Genomic DNA, 19968 nt, shown 5'->3' on the forward strand with positions numbered 1-19968 from the left:
CTACTAAAAACAATAAAGGAAACATTTCACTCTACAGGAGGAAAGTAGGATATATGTTTTGAGTAAAAGAAGGTATGAGGAATGGAATTGCATTTTATTAAAGCAGATGAAGTGATTTGGTCCTAGCGCTGGTTGTTTCTAGATGGGAAAAAAATATGGGACATAACTAATACGGATGCAGAAGGCTGTGGAAGGTTTGTGGAAAGGGAGCCCTGGAAAAGTTCTGTGCGTGGTCGGGCTGAGATTAGAGTAAACGCGATTAGGTAAATGGATTTTGTTATTAAAAGGCTGGTGGAGAGCTCCAGCAGGGTACTGTGCTTGTGGAGGTGTGGTTGGCGGTCACCGTGGGGGTCACCGTGGACGTGCACGAGGTGTTCAAGTACCCCTTCGAGCAGGTGGTCACCAGCTTCCTCCGGAAGTATCTGAACCCCATGGATAAAAATGTCATCTCTGTAAAAAACTGTGTAGGAAAAACAGGATGTGTCAACAGGGATCATCTATAGAAAGAGGATTGCAGTCTGTCAGAGTGTGGTTCCAGAAATTTTAAGGAAGGTGAACATTTTAAAGGTGCCTCATATCCAGTTAGAAGAGGAACCGTGGTTCAGTCCTCAGGAAAGGAACGTGGCGATAAGGAGCCACTGTCTTACGTGGACACAATATGCATCCATGAAGGAAGAGTCTGTCTTCTGGGAAAGTATGAAAAATCCGAATTGGACAGAGTTCATTCAAAAAGACGGGATTTCAATCACAGGGGCTGGTTTTCTCAACTGCGTTTTGGAAACTTTTGCCAGCACATTTTTAAGACAGGGCGCCCGGAAGGGAATTAGATTAACGGAGATGCTGTTAAAGGAACAGTGTGGTGCCCCCTTAGCTGAATAAAGAATCCCCAGGAAGTTGTGTTGTGTCTACTTTTCCTCGAGACTCTTTTCTCAGACACAACACAATTTTCGAAACACAGGTTTAAGGATGTGGTGTTGGCAGCTTACAGAAGAGGAGACCTTCCTGCCAGGACATGACAAGATACACTGCCCTGGGAGCTGGCCTCAAATAGCGGCTCTATTGGAGCTGAGACCTTCTGGCTGATTCTTGTGGCATAATCTCTATGATTTTACAAATAAAGGAAAAATCCCATAGAAGGTGGTGTCTGCCCTTCTTCAGGATTCATGAGAGGATTCTGGGACAAATAAAGGAGTTAAACCTGATACCTGATTCTTAGGTGGCCTGGAACAGAAAGGAATATACCAGACCTGTGTTGAAGTTAAGCCATATTCATAGTAATGTTGAAGATTCTCAGAAATCAGGAGCATTTGATTTCTACCCATCAGTACTACATAACTGCCATCAGCTGACTTGTATAACGTAACACGTGAACTGTGATTGGTCCTTAAAAGAAGCTGGGGAGTGGGGAGGCGGGCTATCATCTTGACTCCTTCTAACTCACTCTGGGATCTGGAGCAGATCATGTGACCACTCTGTCTTTCACTGGGCGAAGGGGGATAATTGGGCACAGATCTTTCTATTTGTGATGATTAAACAAGGTGGTTTGGTATGAAAAGCACAGGTTTGGGAGTCAGAGACTCGGGTTTGAATTTGAGCATGGCCACGCAATAACTCGGTGATCACGTACGTAATTTAAAATCTTTCTGGAATTCATTTTTTAGGTTTGTAAAATGAGATTATAGAGTTAACCTTATGATATTGTTGGAACAATTGGAGATCGTGTGATAAAGTGCCTACCATGTCACCTGGTGCACAGAAGTAAATAGAAGCTATTATTAGTACAGGAAACCAGTTTGGAAATGTACTTTTCTGACATAATGTAACGTAGGATTACTGTTTGAAAGTTAGATGACGGTAGTTTGCATTTCCCGCGATCGGAAGCCAAGACGTAAATGCACACTACCTAAAAGAAAGCTTGAAGAGGGGCAATAATTTGGAATTCACCTTCTTAAAATAAAAAAATTGGGCTATTACTGGAAAGTCTTGGGAAATCATTTTTTTAATATTTGAAAATGTTTCCATTTAGCGAATTGATGAATTTCAAAGCAATTGTTTTTTTGTTTTGTTTTTTATACAAGCCTGCCACTGTGAGCTCCTCTTGCTGTGTTTGAGCTGTTTGTGCTGCCTGAGTTTTGTGTCTTAGGATAATTTCCCTTCATTTCCTTAGTGTTTCATTCCTCAGCTGTGTTGGAGGGAAAATGAATGGTAGAAACCAGAACACACTTTGACCTCCTTTTCCAGTTTGTAAATGGCAGTTGGCAGGCTTTTGGAATAATGGCGCATTTCCAAAAATAAAAGGTGATGTGAATTATCACAGAGGTGAGAGGCAAGAAATCTGTACTTGGAGGCTGACGTTAGAATGAATGTAACCCTGGGAGTTCCCTGATGGCCTGGTAGTTGAGACTCTGAACTTTCACTGCCAGGGCCCGGGTTCAATCCCTGGTCGGGAAATTGAGATCCCGCAAGGCTCGTGGTGCAGCCAAAAAAAAAAAAAAAAAAGAATAAACGTAACCCTTCATACTCAACAACTTGCATTCTGTGAAGGCAGGAGTTCTCAACCTTGGCTGTCCATTGGAACCACCTGGGAGCTTTCTGCACTCCTGCTGCCTAGGTTACATCCCAGACCAATAAGTCAGAATCTCTGGGGGTGGAACCCAGGCATCAGTATTTTTTAAAGCTCCCTAGGTGATTCCAATGGGCAGCGAACACTACAGTGAATTCTAGGTGATTTGCAGATATTATCTGATTCCTTTCTTAACACCTCCAGGGTAAGAAAGTATCTTTGTAGCAAGAATTATTGTTAGAAAGAGTGAAGTACAGAGAGGCTGACTTTTTGCCTTAATTCCTTGAAGCTGGGGTGGCCAATGGAAATGCCTACAGGGGTCTGGCAGGTGACCTGATGCGTGAAGCAGGCTGGCAGCCACTGGGGAGACTCCAGGAGTATGTGGCTGGCAAAAGGTGGGCAGCTGCCGCCTGGCTGGTTTCCCTAGTTCTTCCAATTTCCAATTTTCCAGGAAAAGATAGAATAAAAAAAAGAAAGAAATCGCCCAATTTTTATGTGTTGGCAACGAATTCAGGATTGTTTAAAGCATGGTGCCGGCCAAACAAAACATGATTGCCAGTAGTTCCCAGCCTTTGCTTCAAGAGTGTTACGGACCAGCTTAAACATCTCAGCCAACTTTTAAGAGATTTTCACTTCCCTATTCTGGATGTAAGCTGCTTTCTGCCTCTCCTCCAAGACTGCTTTTACCATGTATTTTCCTCCCCATTCCCAAGCAATCCTCTGAACTTGCATTAGACACTTTTCCTCGTTTTTTTCACCCCTGCAGGCATCCCTTATTTCAAGCTTCACATATGTAGCGTAGAAATCATATGCTCCTTTTAAAATTAATTAGGGCTTGTTAAACTTTATTTTTATTATGTGTCAGAATCTTCTTCCTGTGATAAAATATTTAGAAGTCCACATTTAATTTGATTATCTAGAAAATGTCAATACCGGGAGTAGAGCCTTACTGGGTACATTAGGAACAAGGGTGAGAAGGGTTCATTCACAGACCTGGCCAGGCTCCTGCCGGCTGAGTTGCTGATCCTACACAGGAAGGTGCGGATGTATTACAATGATTCCCAGGCTTCTACTTGTACCAGAAATCCTTGGGTAGGTGGGCTCACCTGCTGGTTCCCAGGGCCTCCCCCAGAGATTCTGATTCATGGAACTTCAAATGGGACTCGGGGACCTGCATTTTAAAACAAGTTCACCAGGAGACTTGGTTGTGCTGTTTCACAGACCAAATTTTGAGAAACAGTGATTTAGGGGAGGTGTCTGTGTCTCCTATCATTTAAGAAGGGTTTATAGCCGTTTGGGCCCACTCATCAATACAGCTGGTCACTCAGGACACAATATAAAGTTCTCATGCACAGAGAAGCTGACTTAGGCTATCCCTACGTGATTAGGGTGCTTTTACCATGAACGGGCTTTTATGGTTTCAATCATGGGGTTAAAAAAGGTGCTATATTCTTTTGATATAAATTGCTTTGTGTATTTTATAAACAGTACCTGTGTAGTAATATCCCGTTTATCGACGTCGTGGTGCGTGGTACAGCTGACTCAAGTTTATTCTTTTAAGTTGCACATCTTTTTTTGCTCTATTTCAGCCATTTACACGGAACTCTTTTTTTTCACATCTTTATTGGAGTGTGGATGCTTTGCAGTGTTGTGTTGGTTCCTGCTGTGCAGCAGGGGGTATCGGCTATACGTATATGTGTATCCCCATATCCCCTCCATCTTGAGCCTTCCCTTAATTTAGTATACCTTTCCCTGCTTTTGCAAACAGAATGTACTGAAGATAATGAAATCATTTCAGGGTCATCATTTATGTTTTGAATTCTTTCAGGTCCTATTTAGGTTTGTTAAAGCCCCTCCACTGAATGGCTCTGCTCTTTTGAGTTTTGCCACGTTTTTCATAGTTTCTTCTTTTCCGTCCCTGTTCCCTGTTGTTTCTCTCCTCCTTAACTCTGCCTGTCTCTAGGAACTTTGCCCTCCCTTACTGTATGGAGTTGGGAAATGCTGTAATTGCATACTGTATGTCAAGTAACAGTAAACAGGAGCTGAGTGAGTCTTTGGGAGGCTTTCTTTAGCAGTGAAATGGATGAACGTTGCTGTACTGACTTGGTGACGTTATTTTAGTGGCTCTGCTACTTCCTCTAACTTATCCTGATCCTTGACTCCAGTTGTCAGATCTGTGACCTCAAGATAACTGAGATATTGCTACCAATGATTTACTTAAATCTGTAAGCTGTTGTCTCCCCAATTGTGTTAGTGTTTTTATATGTACTGTCCTATAATGCGAAACGTAAGTAGATTACAAATGAACGTTTCTGTGCCAAGTTTCTTTGCAGGATAAAGTGTTTTTGATTCAGTGTTATTGTGATTTAGAGCTATAAATTAGTTGTATACCTGTGAAATTCAATCCTACCATCATTCTGAAATAAAGTTGTCACAACTAATTTAAAAAAAAAGTAGGCTGGTGCAGGACTAGATTTGTTCCTCTAAAGAGAATAAGTATACTTAGAATCCTGATTTTTTATTAAATTATATCTTTTTAAATTAATTTATTTATATTTTGGCTGTGTTGGGTCTTCATTGCTGCGTGTGGGCTTTCTCTAGTTGCGGTGAGTGGGGGCTACGCTTCTTGCGGTACGCGGGCTTCTCATTGCGGTGGCTTCTCACGTTGCAGAGCACGGGCTCTAGGCGCACGGGCTTCAGTAGGTGCGGCACGTGGGCTCAGTAGTTGTGGCTCGTGGGCTGTAGAGCGCAGGCTCAGTAGTTGTGGCGCACGGGCTTAGTTGCTCCGCGGCATGTGGGATCTTCCCGGACCAGGGCTCGAACCCTTGTCCCCTGCATTGGCAGGCGGATTCTTAACCACTGTGCCACGAGGGGAGCCCTAGAATGCTGATTTTGATAACACATGGTATGAATTTACTTGCCTTTAAGTGATCTGTATTTGCTTTTTTTTTTAAATTGAAGTATAGTTGATTTACAATGTTGTGTTAGTTTCTGGTGTACAACAAAGTAATTCAGTTATATATAGACATACATGTATGCACATATACATATATATCTTTTCATATTCTTTTCCAATGGTTTATTACAGCATATTGAATATAGTTCCCTGTGCTATACAGTAGGACCTTGTTATCTGTTTTATATACAGTAGTTTGTATCTGCTAATCCCAAACTCCTAATTTATCCCTCCCCCATCCCCTTTCCCCTTCAGTAACCATAAATTTGTTTTCTATGTCTGAGTCTGTTTTTGATTGTAAATAAGTTCATTTGTATCATATTTTAGATTCCACATATAAGTGATATTATATGCTATTTGTCTTTCTCTTTCTGATTTCACTTAACTATGACAATCTCTAGGTCCATTCATGTTGCTGCAAATGGCATTTTCATTCTTTTTTGTGGCTGAGTAGCATTCCACTGTGTATATATACCACACCTTCTTTATCCATTCCTCTGTTGACGGACATTTAGGTTGCTTTCATATCTTGGCTATTGTAAATAGTGCTGCTATGAACATTGGGATGCATGTATCTTTTCAAATTAGAGTTTTCTGCAGATACATGCCCAGGCGTGGGATTGCAAGATCATATGGTAACTCTATTTAGTTTTTTAAGGAACCTCCATACTGTTTTCCATAGTGGATGCACCAATTTACATTCCCACCAACAGTGCAGGAGGGTTCCCTTTTCTCCACACCCTCGCCAGCATTTGTTATTTGTAGACTTTTTAATGATGGCCAATCTGACTGGTGTGAGGTGTTACCTCACTGTGGTTTTGATTTGCATTTCTCTAATGATTAGTGACATTGAGCATCTTTTCATGTGCCTGTTGTCCATCTGTATGTCTTCTTTGGAGAAATGTCTATTTAGGTCTTCTGCCCATTTTTTTATTGGGTTGTTTGCTTTTTATTGAGCTATATGAGCTGCTTGTATATTTGGGGAATTAAGCTCTCGTTGGTTGCATCGTTGGCAAATATTTTCTCCCATTCCATAGGTTGTCTTTTCATTTTGTTTATGGTTTCCTTTGCTGTGCAAAAGCTTAAAGGTTTGATTAGGTCCCATTTAGTTTTGGTTTTGTTTGTTTGACGGTTTGCTTTTATTTCTTTTGCCTTGGAGACTGACCTAAGAAAACATGGCTACAATTTATGTCAGAAAATGTTTTGCCTATGTTCTCTTCTAGGAGTTCTATGGTGTCACGTCTTATATTTAAGTCTTTAAGCCATTTTGAGTTTTATTTTTGTGTATGGTGTGTTCTAACTTCATTGATTTACATGTGACTGTCCAGCTTTCCCAGCACCACTTGCTGAAGAGACTGTCTTTTCTCCATTGTATTTTCTTGCCCACTTTGTTGAAGGTTAATTGGCCGTAGGTGTGTGGGTTTATTTCTGGGCTCTCTATTCTGTTCCATTGAGCCACATGTCTGTTTTTGTGCCAATCTCACACTGTTTTGATTACTGTCGTTTTGTAGTATTGTCTGAAGTCTGGGAGGGTTATGCCTCCACCTTTGTTCTTTTTCCTGAGGATTGCTTTGGCAATTCTTTTATGGTTCCATATAAATTTTAGGATTATTTGTTACAGTTCTGTGAAAAATGTCATGGGTAATTTGATAGGGATCACATTAAGTCTATAGATTGCTTTGGGTTGTATGGCCATTTTAATAATATTCTTCCAATCCAAGAGCATGGGATATCTTTCCATTTCTTTGAATCATCTTCAATTTCCTTTATCAGTCTTTTTCTTTTGCTCAGCTTATGAGTCTTTCACCTCCTTGGTCAGGTTAATTCTTAAGTATTTTTTTATGCAATTTTAAAGGAGAATTTTTTTAACTTTCCCTTTCTGATATTTTATTGTTAGTGTAAAGAAATGCAACAGATTTCTGTAGGTTAATCTTGTATACTGCTACCTTGCTGAATTCGTTTGTTAGTTCTAGTAGTTTTGGGGTGGAGTCTTTAGGGTTTTCTATATATATGGTATCATGTCATCTGCATAAAATCACAATTTTACCTCTTCCCTTCCAATTTGGATACCTTTTTATTTCTTCTTGTTGTCTGATTGCTGTGGCTAGGACTTTCAATACTATGTTGAGTAGAAGTAGTGAGAGTAGGCATCCTTGTCTTGTTCCAGATGTTAACAGGAAGGCTTTTGGCTTTTCACCACTGAGTATTATGTTGGCTGTGGGTTTGTCATAAACAGCTTTTATTATGTTGAGATATGTTCCCTCTATACCGACTTTTGGTAAGAGGTGTTTTTTTTTTAATCATGAATGGATGTTGAATTTTATCAAATGCTTTTTCTGCATCTATTGAGATGATCATGTGTTTTTTTTATTTCTTTTGTTGAGGTGGTGTAGGTTGAACCATCCCTGTGACCCTAGAATGAATCCAACTTGATTGTGGTATATGATCTTTTTTATGTGTTGTTGGATTCGGTTCGCTAATATTTTGTTGAAAATTATTGCATCTGTACTCATCAAAGATATTGACCTGTAATTTTCTATTTTGGTAGCATCTTTGTCTGGTTTTGGAATCAGGGTGGTGGTGCCTTCATAGAATAAGTTTGGGAGTGTTCCCTCCTCTTCAATCTTTTGGAAGAGTTTGAAAAGGATGGGTATAAGTTCTTCTTTTATGTTTGGTAGAATTCGCCAATGAAGCCATCTGGTCCTGAACTTTTGTTTGCAGGGAGTTTGTTGTTTTGTTTTTTACAGATTCTATTTCACTTCTAGTAATTGGTCTGTTCAAACTGTTTCTTCTTGACTCAGTTTGGGTTTCTAAAAACGTGTCTATTTTTTCTAAGTTGTCCAGTTTGATAGCATATAATTGTTCACAGTACTCTGATGGGTTTTTTTCCCTGGAGTATTAGTTATTATTTCTCCTCTTTCATATTTTGTTTCTTTGAGTCCTCTTTTCTTCATGGTGAGCCTGGCCAGAGGTTGTCAATTTTGTCTACCCTTTCAAAGAACCAGCTCTTGGTTTTATCTTTTTTTTACTATTATTTTTTTAATATTTATATCCTCTCTGATCTTTATTATTTCCTTCCTTCTGCTGACATTAGATTTTGTTTGTTTTTCTTTTTCCAATTCTTTTAAGTGGTAGTTTAGGCTCTTTGAGATTTTTCTTGTTTTTTGAGGAAGGCCTGAATCGCTATGAATGTTTCCAAGGACTGCCCTTGCAGCATCCCATAGACTTTGTATAGTAGTGTTTTGTCATTTATATCAAGGTTTTTTTCGTTTTGTTTTGTTTTGCGGTGCGAGGGCCTCTCACTGCTGTGGCCTCTCCCGTTACGGAGCACAGGCTCCGGACGCGCAGGCTCAGCGGCCATGGCTCACGGGCCCAGCCGCTCCATGGCATGTGGGATCTTCCCGGACCGGGGCATGGATCTGTGTCCCCTGCATCGGCAGGCGGACTCTCAACCACTGTGCCACAAGGGAAGCCCTATCAAGGTATTTTTAAATTTCCTCTTTGATTTGCTAATTGACCCATAAAATTCTTCATCGTATAGATGAGAAAGCTGGGGCTCACAGTGAAATGCTTTAGCTCAAACCAGCTGCTGATGTAGAGGGAGAACACAGGCCCAGCACCTGAGACCCTCAAATTCTCCACATGGTTCCTGCACTGGTGCTTCTCAAAGTGTGTTCCCTCTCTGTTTTGGGGAGGCAGGGCCAGCAGTAAACCTGCACAGCCTTGTCCCAATTCTCCTTGTTCTCTGCCCTAATATAGCCCACAGAGACCTCCATTTCCCTGGTTCACTACATTGAGAACATCATGCTGATGGGATCTGCTGAGCAGGAAGTAGCAAGGTCTTCAGAGGCTTTCAAAACACATGAAAATGACAGAGAACCGCCACAAGCACTCAGGGCCCCGACCGCAGTGAAGGGTCTGGGACACAGTGGTCTGGAGTAGTTGGAGATCTCTCCCCCAGGGTGAAAGACAAGTTACTGGTGGAAGGGGTGGAAGGAGGAATTTGTACATATCTATGAGGGCCTCACAACCAGGATTACAGAAACGAGGATGTAATGACTTGGCATATCTTCTATTGCTGTGTTTTAGGGATGTATTTGTTTTTATGTGTTAACCATCCTCTTTTCTTCCCATCATTACTTTATACACGATTGTCGGACGTTTAGTTTACGATTTAGCCTTTAGGGACTAGAATGTTCAGCGGTGCTGTGACTGAATTTCAGGAGTGACGTATATACAAATCAGTTATGCATTCAGTGACCCTTGAAACTGTGCATCCCCTCATTTTGGGGAAAAGAGTGAGAATTTATTTGGAAGAAGCATGGCTGTATCTTGTCAGATAGGAACATAAAGTTGTTTGTTGTGTATAAAATTACAATGTGTGTAGCAGGTACATATAGAAGCTGAGTTGTGGAAGGAGGACACTGTGCAGTTTTCAATTTGTTGCCTCTAGTTCCAAGTTCACCCATTGTTACCTGCTCCTTGGAGAGGAATCTGGACCTCTTAAGCATTTTCCCTTTCCCACATGGCACTATGTTAAGTGTTGCCAGGAGAGGGCGCTGGAGAGACACTGCGGGAGGAAAGGGCTCTTTCTAGACGTGATGGGTTGCTCACCAGGCTTCTCCAGCACGCCCCCCAGTGGCCGGCTGCTGCAGTGCATGGCAGTCAGCCGCATCCAGAGGCTTCCCCGACCTCCGCCCCACACCACAGGGCAGTTTTGTAACAGCGTGCCTCCTGTGAGACCCCTCCCAGTGCCAGCTTTCCCTGGCACCCTGGGAGGGGCAGGTGTCCAGGGAGTCCTCCAGCATGGCACCGCAGCGCTTCTCTGCCATCTGCTGAACCATGGCCATGTCCTCCCAACAAAGTCTGGATCTCAGCCCTGTTGGGGTCCAGGGTGTGAGGGTCTCTTGGGTGCTCTACCTCAACCCCAGGGGGAGGAGCTAGTCCTTACAGCTGCTCTTCCTGGATTCTTTAGACGTCTCTGTACTTCTAACTTATTTCTCACTAACAACATAAGGCAAATCCAAAGTGCCTTCAAGGAGGGGGGCACCTGGCAGTCATCTCAGGACTGCCCTCCCTCCACAGCCCCTCTTCTACCTTTCTGCCCCTCCTCCCATGCCCCCCATTTCTCCTTTCCTCTCTGTACCCCTGTTCTCCCTCCCCCTCTTCCTTGCCTTATCACCAATTTTCCTACACTTGAGACGAAGGTTGCATGAAATCCCTTAGTGCCTGGCAGAGGGCTCCCTTCTTTCCCTGTGATGTCACACTGGCAAGGGGTGGGCAGAGGGCACCAGGCGGCCCCCAAGGGCCCTCATGGTCACCTCCCCAGCCCGGAGGCCCACACAGCACTGGCTTCCCTTCAGGCACTTCCTGCCGTCTTGCTCTCCAAAACTCCTTCAGGGACTGTGGATTGAAAAAGGTACACAGAAGAGTCTAAGGAAAAACTGAGACACACGAAGACGCCCCAAGGCACGGAGGGGCTGGAAACTTCCTTCTGGAACCAGAGTTCATTGTTCCCCCCACCCCGCCCCCGTGGGAGAGAGGAAATTGGCAGAGCACGGGACGGTCAGTGTGCCCCCTACTGGCCAGTTGTATGTATGGACGTAGAGAAACACGCACATTGTATGTTACATGATAGCGTGAGTTATATGTTATTGGGTGGCTCTTGATAACAGATTGCAGGATACGCTGTGCCTGTCCATCAACCAGGGGCTGTTGGGTGGATTACAGGAGACCCACACGTTGGACTGCAAGGCAGCCATTTAAAAAAAGGGCTAGATCTGTGTATTAGCATGGAAGCGTGTCTGTGATGCATTGATGAGGAAACAGAAACGGTCCGTAAAAGTAGATGTAAACGTGACATTTTCTATTAAACCTGGAAGGGTTAAGCCCCACCTCGTTAAAAATCATAATCTCAAGGACGAAGGTGCTGAGGAGCAGACACCATCACTTTCAACCTAGGCTCTGGTGACATTTGACTACAATGTGCACACGAGCATTCTGTAATAGAACTGAGGTATTTCCAGTCTGGAAAATGAATATATGAAAGACACAAACAGACTTAAGGCTGGTCAAGTCCCCTCCCCAGGCCTCAGTTTTCTCATCTGTAAAATGGGGATGACCTTCTCTTCCTCTCGTAGTTTTATCTATGTAACAAAGATTTGTAGAAACAGTTTCTCTGTGCCAGGTACCATTCTAAGCGCTTTCTACATATTAACTAAATCAATCTTTATAACAAGCTAATGAGGGAGGGACTATTATTATCCCCATTTTATAGATGGAGGAACTGAGGCACAGAGAGGTTGAGGGAATTAGCCAAGCTCACCCAGCTAATAAATGGCAGAGCTGGGATTTGAACTCAAGAAGTCAGGCTCCTGGGCCTGGCTTCTGAGGTACCATACAATGTAGCAAAGAGTCAGTGAGAATGTATGTGAAGTGCATTCCGCATAATATGTGTCAGTGATATTTGTGGAAGGTGACAATGCTTCTCAGATCTACCTAAAGTGTGTGCTCCCCACAAACTCCTAGAACGGCCCCTGGCTCAGAAAAGCACACAGGACCCAACTGCTGAATTAATGAATGTGTGAATGAATGAATCCACAGATATCTGGATTAAAACCTTGCATTTCTAAGCAGTTTTTTGCATGGCAGCATCTAGCCCACGAGTTGCCACATAGTAGGGCTAAGAGATGCAGAGATGAATAGTGAGATGAACAGCATCTGGCACACAGTAGGCTGGCAGGAAATGAGGGATGAATTACAGCAGGATGGTTTTCCTTCTGTTTCTTACAGCCCCATCCTGACTCCCACTCGCCTGGGAGCTTCAAGCGGGCAGGGACCCCGGCACCCAGCCCAGGGCCTGGCACACAGCAGGCACTCAGGAAAGACTGAAGAACACGTGTCTGACGAGAGAGGGGCCTGCAGGACCAGAGGGGGTCAGAGCTGGGCAAGCCTCAGTCCTGAGAGCTCAGGCAGGATGACCGCAAGGGGCCAGCCCACCGCCTCCGTGGGCAGCTCAGGATGGCGCCTGGCTGCGCCCTGGGTGAGAGACAGGAGGGTCTGCCTCTGGAGGGGAGGAAAGTGGAGAGGAAGGCAGCTGCGGGGCGGCCGGAGCCCTAGGCAGGCGGGGCCCAGGAGGAAGCCCGCCGGCCTCAACTGCGGGTCTGAAGCCAGGAAGAGCTTCCCCACACCACGTCTTCTGGGGGGACGTCCTCCTGGTTCCCTCCAGCAAAAAGCATCCTGACCTCAAGGAAAAGGCTCTTGAAAGGAAATACATGCGGGCTCCCCGCAAAGTCCTCCTTCCACCCCGCAAAGCTCCCACGTCCACCCTATAAGTAATCCCACGCCGGGAAGAGTGTCCCTGCCTTGAAGCCCCCAGAGGCAGAATTAACAATCCAGCTTCCTTCTCCCTGTCTGCCCAGGCCCCACCCACCCCTCCTGAAACCTGGTCCCTTGCAGCCCCCTTCCACCTCTTGCCCTCCCGGGGAGGAGCCTCCCATCACTCATCCTCGCAAAGATCCCTGTGCTTGCTGAGAACGTGGGTCTCTAACTGTGCGGTTCTAGGCGTGTCCATCAGAGCTGGGCCGTTAGTTGTGTGGTTCCACTCGTCTGCGATCTCACCTCCTTGTTACACAGCTGTCAACTGCTGAGAGAGGCCTGTCAAAGTCTTCTGCTGTCATTGTGAATTGGGGATATGATAAGTGCGCCCAAGTTTGAAATTCTTATACCTGCAGTGAATTAAGTCTTTGGACATTATATCGTGAGCCTCTTCATTTCTGACAGCGCTCTTTGCCGGAAAGTCCTTTTGGTCAGATATTAATGCAGTCTTACATGCTCGTTCTTAGTATTTTATCTTTGCACTTGTAGTCTTTCTGTGCCCTTATGGTTTTAGCTGCATCTTTTACAGACGGTGTATTGCTGACTATTATTTTTATTTCTGTTGTTAATCCAACATGACACGGCTTCTTCTCGCTCTTACTGATAGATTTACTGTGATTGCTGATATATTTGAATCTAGATCTACCATCTTCTTTTCGCACGATTTTTCATGTTTTTTCTATGCATTTCTTTTTTTCTTCCCTTTTCGGCCTTCCGCTGGACTGACTGAGTTTTCTCTATTTCCCCTTTTATTTCTCATGTTGGAAGCTGTACATTCTGGCCCTATTATTTTAATGTCGACAATGACATTAAAATTTTTCCCCTTGGCTTCAAGCTAATTGTGGGTAATTGAGTTAATCAATATCTATACCTTCCTCTCCAGCAATACAAGGAATTAGATCACTTTTATTCAGATTATCCTGTGAGAGGATTTATTTCCACATGGTTTTATAACCTCAAGAACGCTCATTGTTATTGTCGTTTGCTATAAATTGTGCACTTTGTTTTACCCACATACTTACCGGTTTCCCTTCCCCGCTTCTTCCCGTGGTCCATGCCTCCTCCTGCTTTTGGCTTCTTCTCCCTAAAGCATGTGTCTCAGCAGTTATTTCAGCATGGCAGGTGATGATTAAAGCTCCTTTTGGAAACAAAATATTTATTTATTTATTTGGCTGTGCCAGGTCTTAATTGCAACACGGGATCTTCGATCTTTGTTGCAACATGTGGGATCTTTTTCGCTGCAGCACAAGGGATCCAGTTCCCTGACCAGGGATCGAACCCCGGCCCCTTGCCCTGGGAGTGCGGCGTCTTAGCCACCGGACCACCAGGGCAGCCCCAAAGCTGTTCTTTTGTCTAGTTGAAACTGTCTACTTCAGCTCTCATTGTTGCCTGATAGTTTCACTGGGTATAGAATTCCAGGTTGTCAGTCACTGTGTTCTTGGCACTTTGAGGATGGTGACATTTATCTTCTGTTGTTGCCGTGGAGATGTGTGATGTCAGGCCTTCCCTGGCAATCTTTCCTTTCAATTGATTGTGATATTTTCTTTGCCTCTGTGTTCTGCAGTCATATTATGTCATGGATTTCTTTTTACTTATCCTGCTTGCTTTTTATATATGATCCAAAATTTTTAGGTATTTTGTAAATGCAGGGGTTTCTGGTTTGGTAGTTCACAGTATAGCGGCGGGGGCAGGGGGTGGGGGGGGAAAGCCGAAATCACTCTTGGAGGTGCAAGTGTGTCCCCAGCACTGCCTGGTCCCTGGCCATGTGCAGGTCTGGGAGGAGAGGGACAGAGTCGGAAAATTCCAGGCCTCAGCTCTCAAATGAGCCTGGCCTTCAGCTAGCCCTCTGGGTGCAGGACATCGGGGTGGGAATAATTGGCACAAGTAAGTAAGATAACTTGATAGATACTCAGCAATGCTCCTTTGGAAGGGGATCTCCATGACTGAGAGCAGAGAGAGGGATGAACTCCTGCCACGTGTCAGGGCTGGTCCAGGCGCTGAGAGAACAGGGACAGATGAGGGGAGAACCCCCTTTGGGGAGCTCACAGTGCAACAAGGCCAGGGCCGCTCTAATGTAACATCGGGGGCGGGGGAAGCTGAGACTCCCCAGTGCTCCCCCAGTTGTTAGCAAACATGTACCCACGTGGCAGGCGCCTGGTGCAGAGGCTGCCTCTCGGCAGCAATGATGCACCCGTGCGACACTCTTCAGAGCTTGCAAATTGCTTTCATCCTCACAGCAGTCTGTTGAGCCCCTCCACTTAAAGACTGGGAAGCTGAGGCTCAGAGGGCAAATAGGCTAACTTCTCTGTGCCTCAGTTTCTTCATCTGTCAGATGGGATAATACTGGTACCAATCTCTTCCGGCTGGTATGAGAATGCAGTGAGTTGATATCTATGAAGCGCTTTCAGCAGAGCAGGAGTTAATAGTAAAGGAAGGTACCACACAAGTGTTAGTGATGAATATTCCCCACGTCAGCCCAGAATCCACCCCTCCCCACTGCCCTTCACCCCCTCTACCGCAGTGCCCTGTCATCGTTTTCTTCGTAGCCCTCGCCCCTGTGTGAAATCACACGTTCACTTACCTGTGCACCTGTTTTCTGCGTCTCCCACACGCATCACACGTGCCACGAGGGCGGGACCTCACGTGTTTACTCACTGAGTGTCCCTGACCAGGTGGCTCTCCGTAGATGTCTCTGAGTCTGAGAGTAACTAAGCAACTGATGGAGGCTACCTTTCAAGGAATCCCAATTGACCTTGATCCACGGGCCAACCACTCACTCTGAGCCATGGAAAATAGCCTCTGAAATGCACATTCCCAGTCAGGCACAGCCACACTTAGAGTCAGTGTCACCCCATCCAGCCCCGCCTCCTCCAAGGGCATCCTCATCCCTGGGCTACATTTATTTTGTGCTCATAATACTCTCTCCTTGGGCCTCTGTTTGTTACACCCATTGGCAATTACTGATCCCCTCCCTGCACAGCCGGGGAAGGTTCTCACGGCAGGAACTAAACCAGTCATCTGAGTCTCCAGCAGGTGCCAGGTATCTGGAAGGTATTCCTTCACCCAGATTCAGCAGTTCTCTAAGTTTTGCCAACCTCATTGTATTTATGCCCGCCCCCCCGCCCCCCGCCAGCACTCACTTATTTCCCCCATGAGTATTTTTAAAGCAAATCTCAGACATTGCATCATTTTATCCAACTTTACAATTCTAAGGGGCTTACACACCCACCAGCTTCTGAGAGGTGGGTGCCGTAACCCCATTTTACACATGTGGAAACTGAGGCCCAGAGAGCTGAAGTTCTTGTCCAGAGTGACAGAGGTGAACGGTGGGGCCGGCACCAGGCTGGCTGGACCCCCGGTCCTAAGATGCCCCTCCCTCCACGAGGCCCCTGGCCAGCCCTCCTCCCCTTCCCCGGGGCAGGGCTCCCAGGGCCAGACTTTGATCTCTTCCAGGGCCAAATTCCAGATGCAGGCCTCACCAGCCGGCTCGGGCAAGACGATTGATGGGGTGTTGATGACGTCAGGGTTTACAGACAAGCTCCGGGCTGGGCCGGGGTGCTGTGGGCTGACTGTCAGCCGTGATGGGAACCAGACACCTCGGCCCCTGGGCTCCCGGAGGAGAAGGCGAGGGGCCAGGAGAGGGGCCTGGGGGCTTCTCACCCTGGAGCAGCCACAGAATCAGGAGTACCTGTCAGGTGAGAGCAGGTTTCCTGGTTCCTCGAGGTGTCGGGGGTGCCCTGAATCCCCTCCGCGTAGGATCTAGCAGGAAGGGCTCTCAATTCAGAGTCCAGTGTCGGCCGCTGAAAATGACCACACTCTGTCTTTCCCTCTCTGGCCCTCAGTCTGTTCATCAACAACAAAAGAAGGTGAGGCTAGACTGGGGGGTCAACACACTTTTCCTGTAAATGGCCAAATACTTCAGCTTTGGGAACCACACAGCCCCTATTGCCACTACCAGACTCTTCCACTGTAGCCTGAAAGCCACCAGATGCAAGATCTAATCAAGTGGGAGAGGCTGTGTTCCAATAAAACTTTATTTACAAAAGCAGGTGGTGGGCCAGATTTGGCCCTCCAACTGTAGTTGGCTCACCCCTGGAGTCGCCAGTCACTAAAGGCCCTTTGAACTCTGGAAAATGTGCAAGTCAGAGAATAGGGGGCCTTGTGGGGGCTGGTAGATAATGTGAATGAACCAAGCAAAAGCCAGCAGAGGCATTAGGGAGTGGTGAGGACTGCAGCAAACTACAGAGCTGTGCCGTGACTCAAAGGGGATGTGGTGGGTTATTCCTTGCTCTCGCCAATCATGGCCAGGTGGAAAACAACTTACTCCCAGATATAAACGAGTATTCAAAAAAAGTGGAAATCTGCTTGTTAAAAAAATGTGAGTTACCCGATTTTGAAATATTACTTATAAACTCAAACTTGTAAAAACCATTGTGTGGTCCAAATCCCGTCACACAGGCTCACGGGCCATATTAGGCCCAAGGGCCACTCTTTGCAAACTCTGCTCTCCATTCAGATCTTTCCCCCCAGCTGCAGATACCGGGTTAGTGTTTGCAGAAGTTCAGAGATTTGGGGGCTCACCTCGGTGGGCTGGCTATTTTCTTCCACCCTTGCATGTCCACAGGGTGATGGGAAACTTACAAACGCTGATGAGGGAAGAACCCGGCCTCAGCTCGTGGACCTTCATAGGCTTCGGGGACCTGGACCACAGAATCCCCTTGGGGAAGCGGCTTTGCTGCCAGGCTGGGAGGAGTGATGTCCCAGGGTTCCCTGCCTGGGGCTGCAGGCAGCACGGGGGCTTCTCTGCTTGGGAGGGAAGCAAGCAAGCCTGTCACTCCAGCCACCTGCCCTGATGTCCCCAGATGGCCAACCAGCTCAAGCCCCTGGAGGCTTGTCCCTCTGAGCTGGCTCCCCTCGGAGGCCCACACTGCTCTTGTCAATCGCCGTTCTCCTGCTGGCATGGAAGGGGCCCGGGTCTCCAGCCTGTTGCGGTTTCAGTGCCAAGTGTCTCTAAGGCAACATCCAACCAAGATGTGCGATTCTGGAAATGGCTGTGAGAGGCGGGAGGCCGTGGGCGGAGGCAGAGGCGTGGGGCTGGCCCGGGACCGGGATGTTTATTCTTCCTTCGGGGCCTGGGGGCCTGGGAGCCATTAAAAATGCCCATTAATCTTCCTGCTGGTCTCAGAGGGTAAAATTAGAGCCAGAAATGAGTCTGGAGCTACAAGGACATGGGAAGGATATGCAGAGGCTCTGCCCCTGTGAACTGGTGAGGAAAACAAGATGCCTTCCACTGCCACTCCAGAGTGATCCAGTGGGTCTGTCTTTTCATCTGCCTTTGAAAATCAGGTTTATTGAGGTATAAGTTACCTTCCAAAAAATACACCCATTTTGGTGCAGCTCCTGTGGAAAACAGGAGAGGGGACTTCCGTGGCGGTCCAGTGGTTAGGATTCTGTGCTTCCACTGCAGGGGCATGCGTTGGTTCCCTGGTCAGAGGAGTGAGATGATTCCACCTGCCACACTGCGTGGCCAAACAGACAGAAACACTAAAAAGAGAATGACTGTATGATCCAGCAATCCCACTTCTGGGGATCGACCCCCAGAGAACTGAAAGCAGGATCTCAAAGAGATGTGCATAGGGCAGCAGCAGCCTTCACAGTAGCCGAAGGTGGAAGCAACCCACATGCCCATGGATGGACAAACAGAACGCCATCTATTCTAACAGTGGACAATTATCCAACCTTAAAAAGGGAGGAGATTCTGACACACGCCACAACTTGGACACACCTTGAGGACATGATGCTCAGTGAACTAAGCCAGTCCCAGAAAGACACATGCTGTGTGATTCCACGCGTGTGAGGTTCCTGGAAGTGTCAGATTCATAGAGACAGAAATAGATGGTGGTTACCAGGCTGAGGAGGGGGAGGGAGGGTGGGGAGTTGTTGTTTAACGGGGACAGAGTTTCAGTTTTGCAAGATGGAAAAGTTCTGGAGAGCAGTTGTAGCAAACTGTGAATATACTGCACACTGCTTAAAAGTGGTTAAGATGGTAAATTTTATGTTGTATGATTTTCCCCACAATTAAACATTAAAAATTTTTAAATGCGCCCATTTTACGTGTACAATTCCTTGGACTCTGCCAAATAGAACATCACCCCAGTCAAAATAGAAAGCGTTCCCTCACCCGGAGAGTCCTTTGTGCCCCACTGCAGTCTATGCTGGTTTTAAACATCCTGCTGAATTCAAGTTTAATTAAAAGGGAAGGATACCCCCAACTGCCCTGGGGTCTGGGTCAAGCCTAAACCTCTGTGACTGCTGCGAGCTGTTTCCCACTCAGGCTCCGTCCTACCTGGTCCTCGAACCTGTCTGTGGGAGGGGTCTGTGGGAGGGGACGGCGGGGAGCAAGGGAGACACATTTGCTTTGGCTTCTTAATTTCTGATCAGCTCTCCAGGTATTGAAAGTAGCAGCATGAAACACCGGCTCGACAGAGGCAGACAGACACACACACGGACACGGACACGCACACATGAACACGGACACACACACACGCACTCCCCCGGGCGGCTCCCCAGCCGTTGCTCACTGCCCGCTGTGCTATAATTGGCCACGTAGGAGCCAGGCTGCTCTTGAAAACCACCTCCACCCATGGCCCTGGTGTGCAGCCGGCAGTGTGTCCCCTGGGGCTGTTCACCCAGGCGAGGGCTCCCCTGGGAGAGTGAACGCAGACCAGCCTCCTTGAATGCCCGCTCCTCACTGCCCGCCCCCCCACCCCCAGCCTCGGCCTCTGGCTTTCAAACTCCCTGACTTCTGCCTGTAAAGAGTGGTCAGTGAAGGTCGCCCCCTGGTGGAATATCTGGGACATAACAAAAATTGGTCTCCGCTTTCGTGGTGTTTCGTTGAATTCATTCAATTCCAAATATTTGACGGGGGGAAATATGACAGTGGAGAAAGCTGGAAGACACCTTAACCAAGTGATCAGGTTCATGTCACCTGGAAGGGGACAGAGGGACATCGTGTACCCCTGGCGTGATGCACTGAGAAGGGCACCTCCTTTCTCAGGTATTCTTACCCCCC

At 46.4% G+C, this 19968-nt stretch overlaps 1 pseudogene; it reads left to right on the top strand.

Moving 5' to 3' along the window:
• The first annotated feature begins 350 nt into the window (after positions 1-350).
• LOC114892253 lies at positions 351-879 on the top strand (annotated as a pseudogene).
• The last annotated feature ends 19089 nt before the right edge of the window (positions 880-19968 follow it).

The sequence above is a fragment of the Monodon monoceros genome, unplaced genomic scaffold (assembly GCF_005190385.1).
Source record: "Monodon monoceros isolate NGI ecotype Baffin Bay Population unplaced genomic scaffold, NGI_Narwhal_1 Super_Scaffold_1, whole genome shotgun sequence".
In the NCBI taxonomy this organism is placed as follows: Eukaryota; Metazoa; Chordata; class Mammalia; order Artiodactyla; family Monodontidae; genus Monodon; species Monodon monoceros.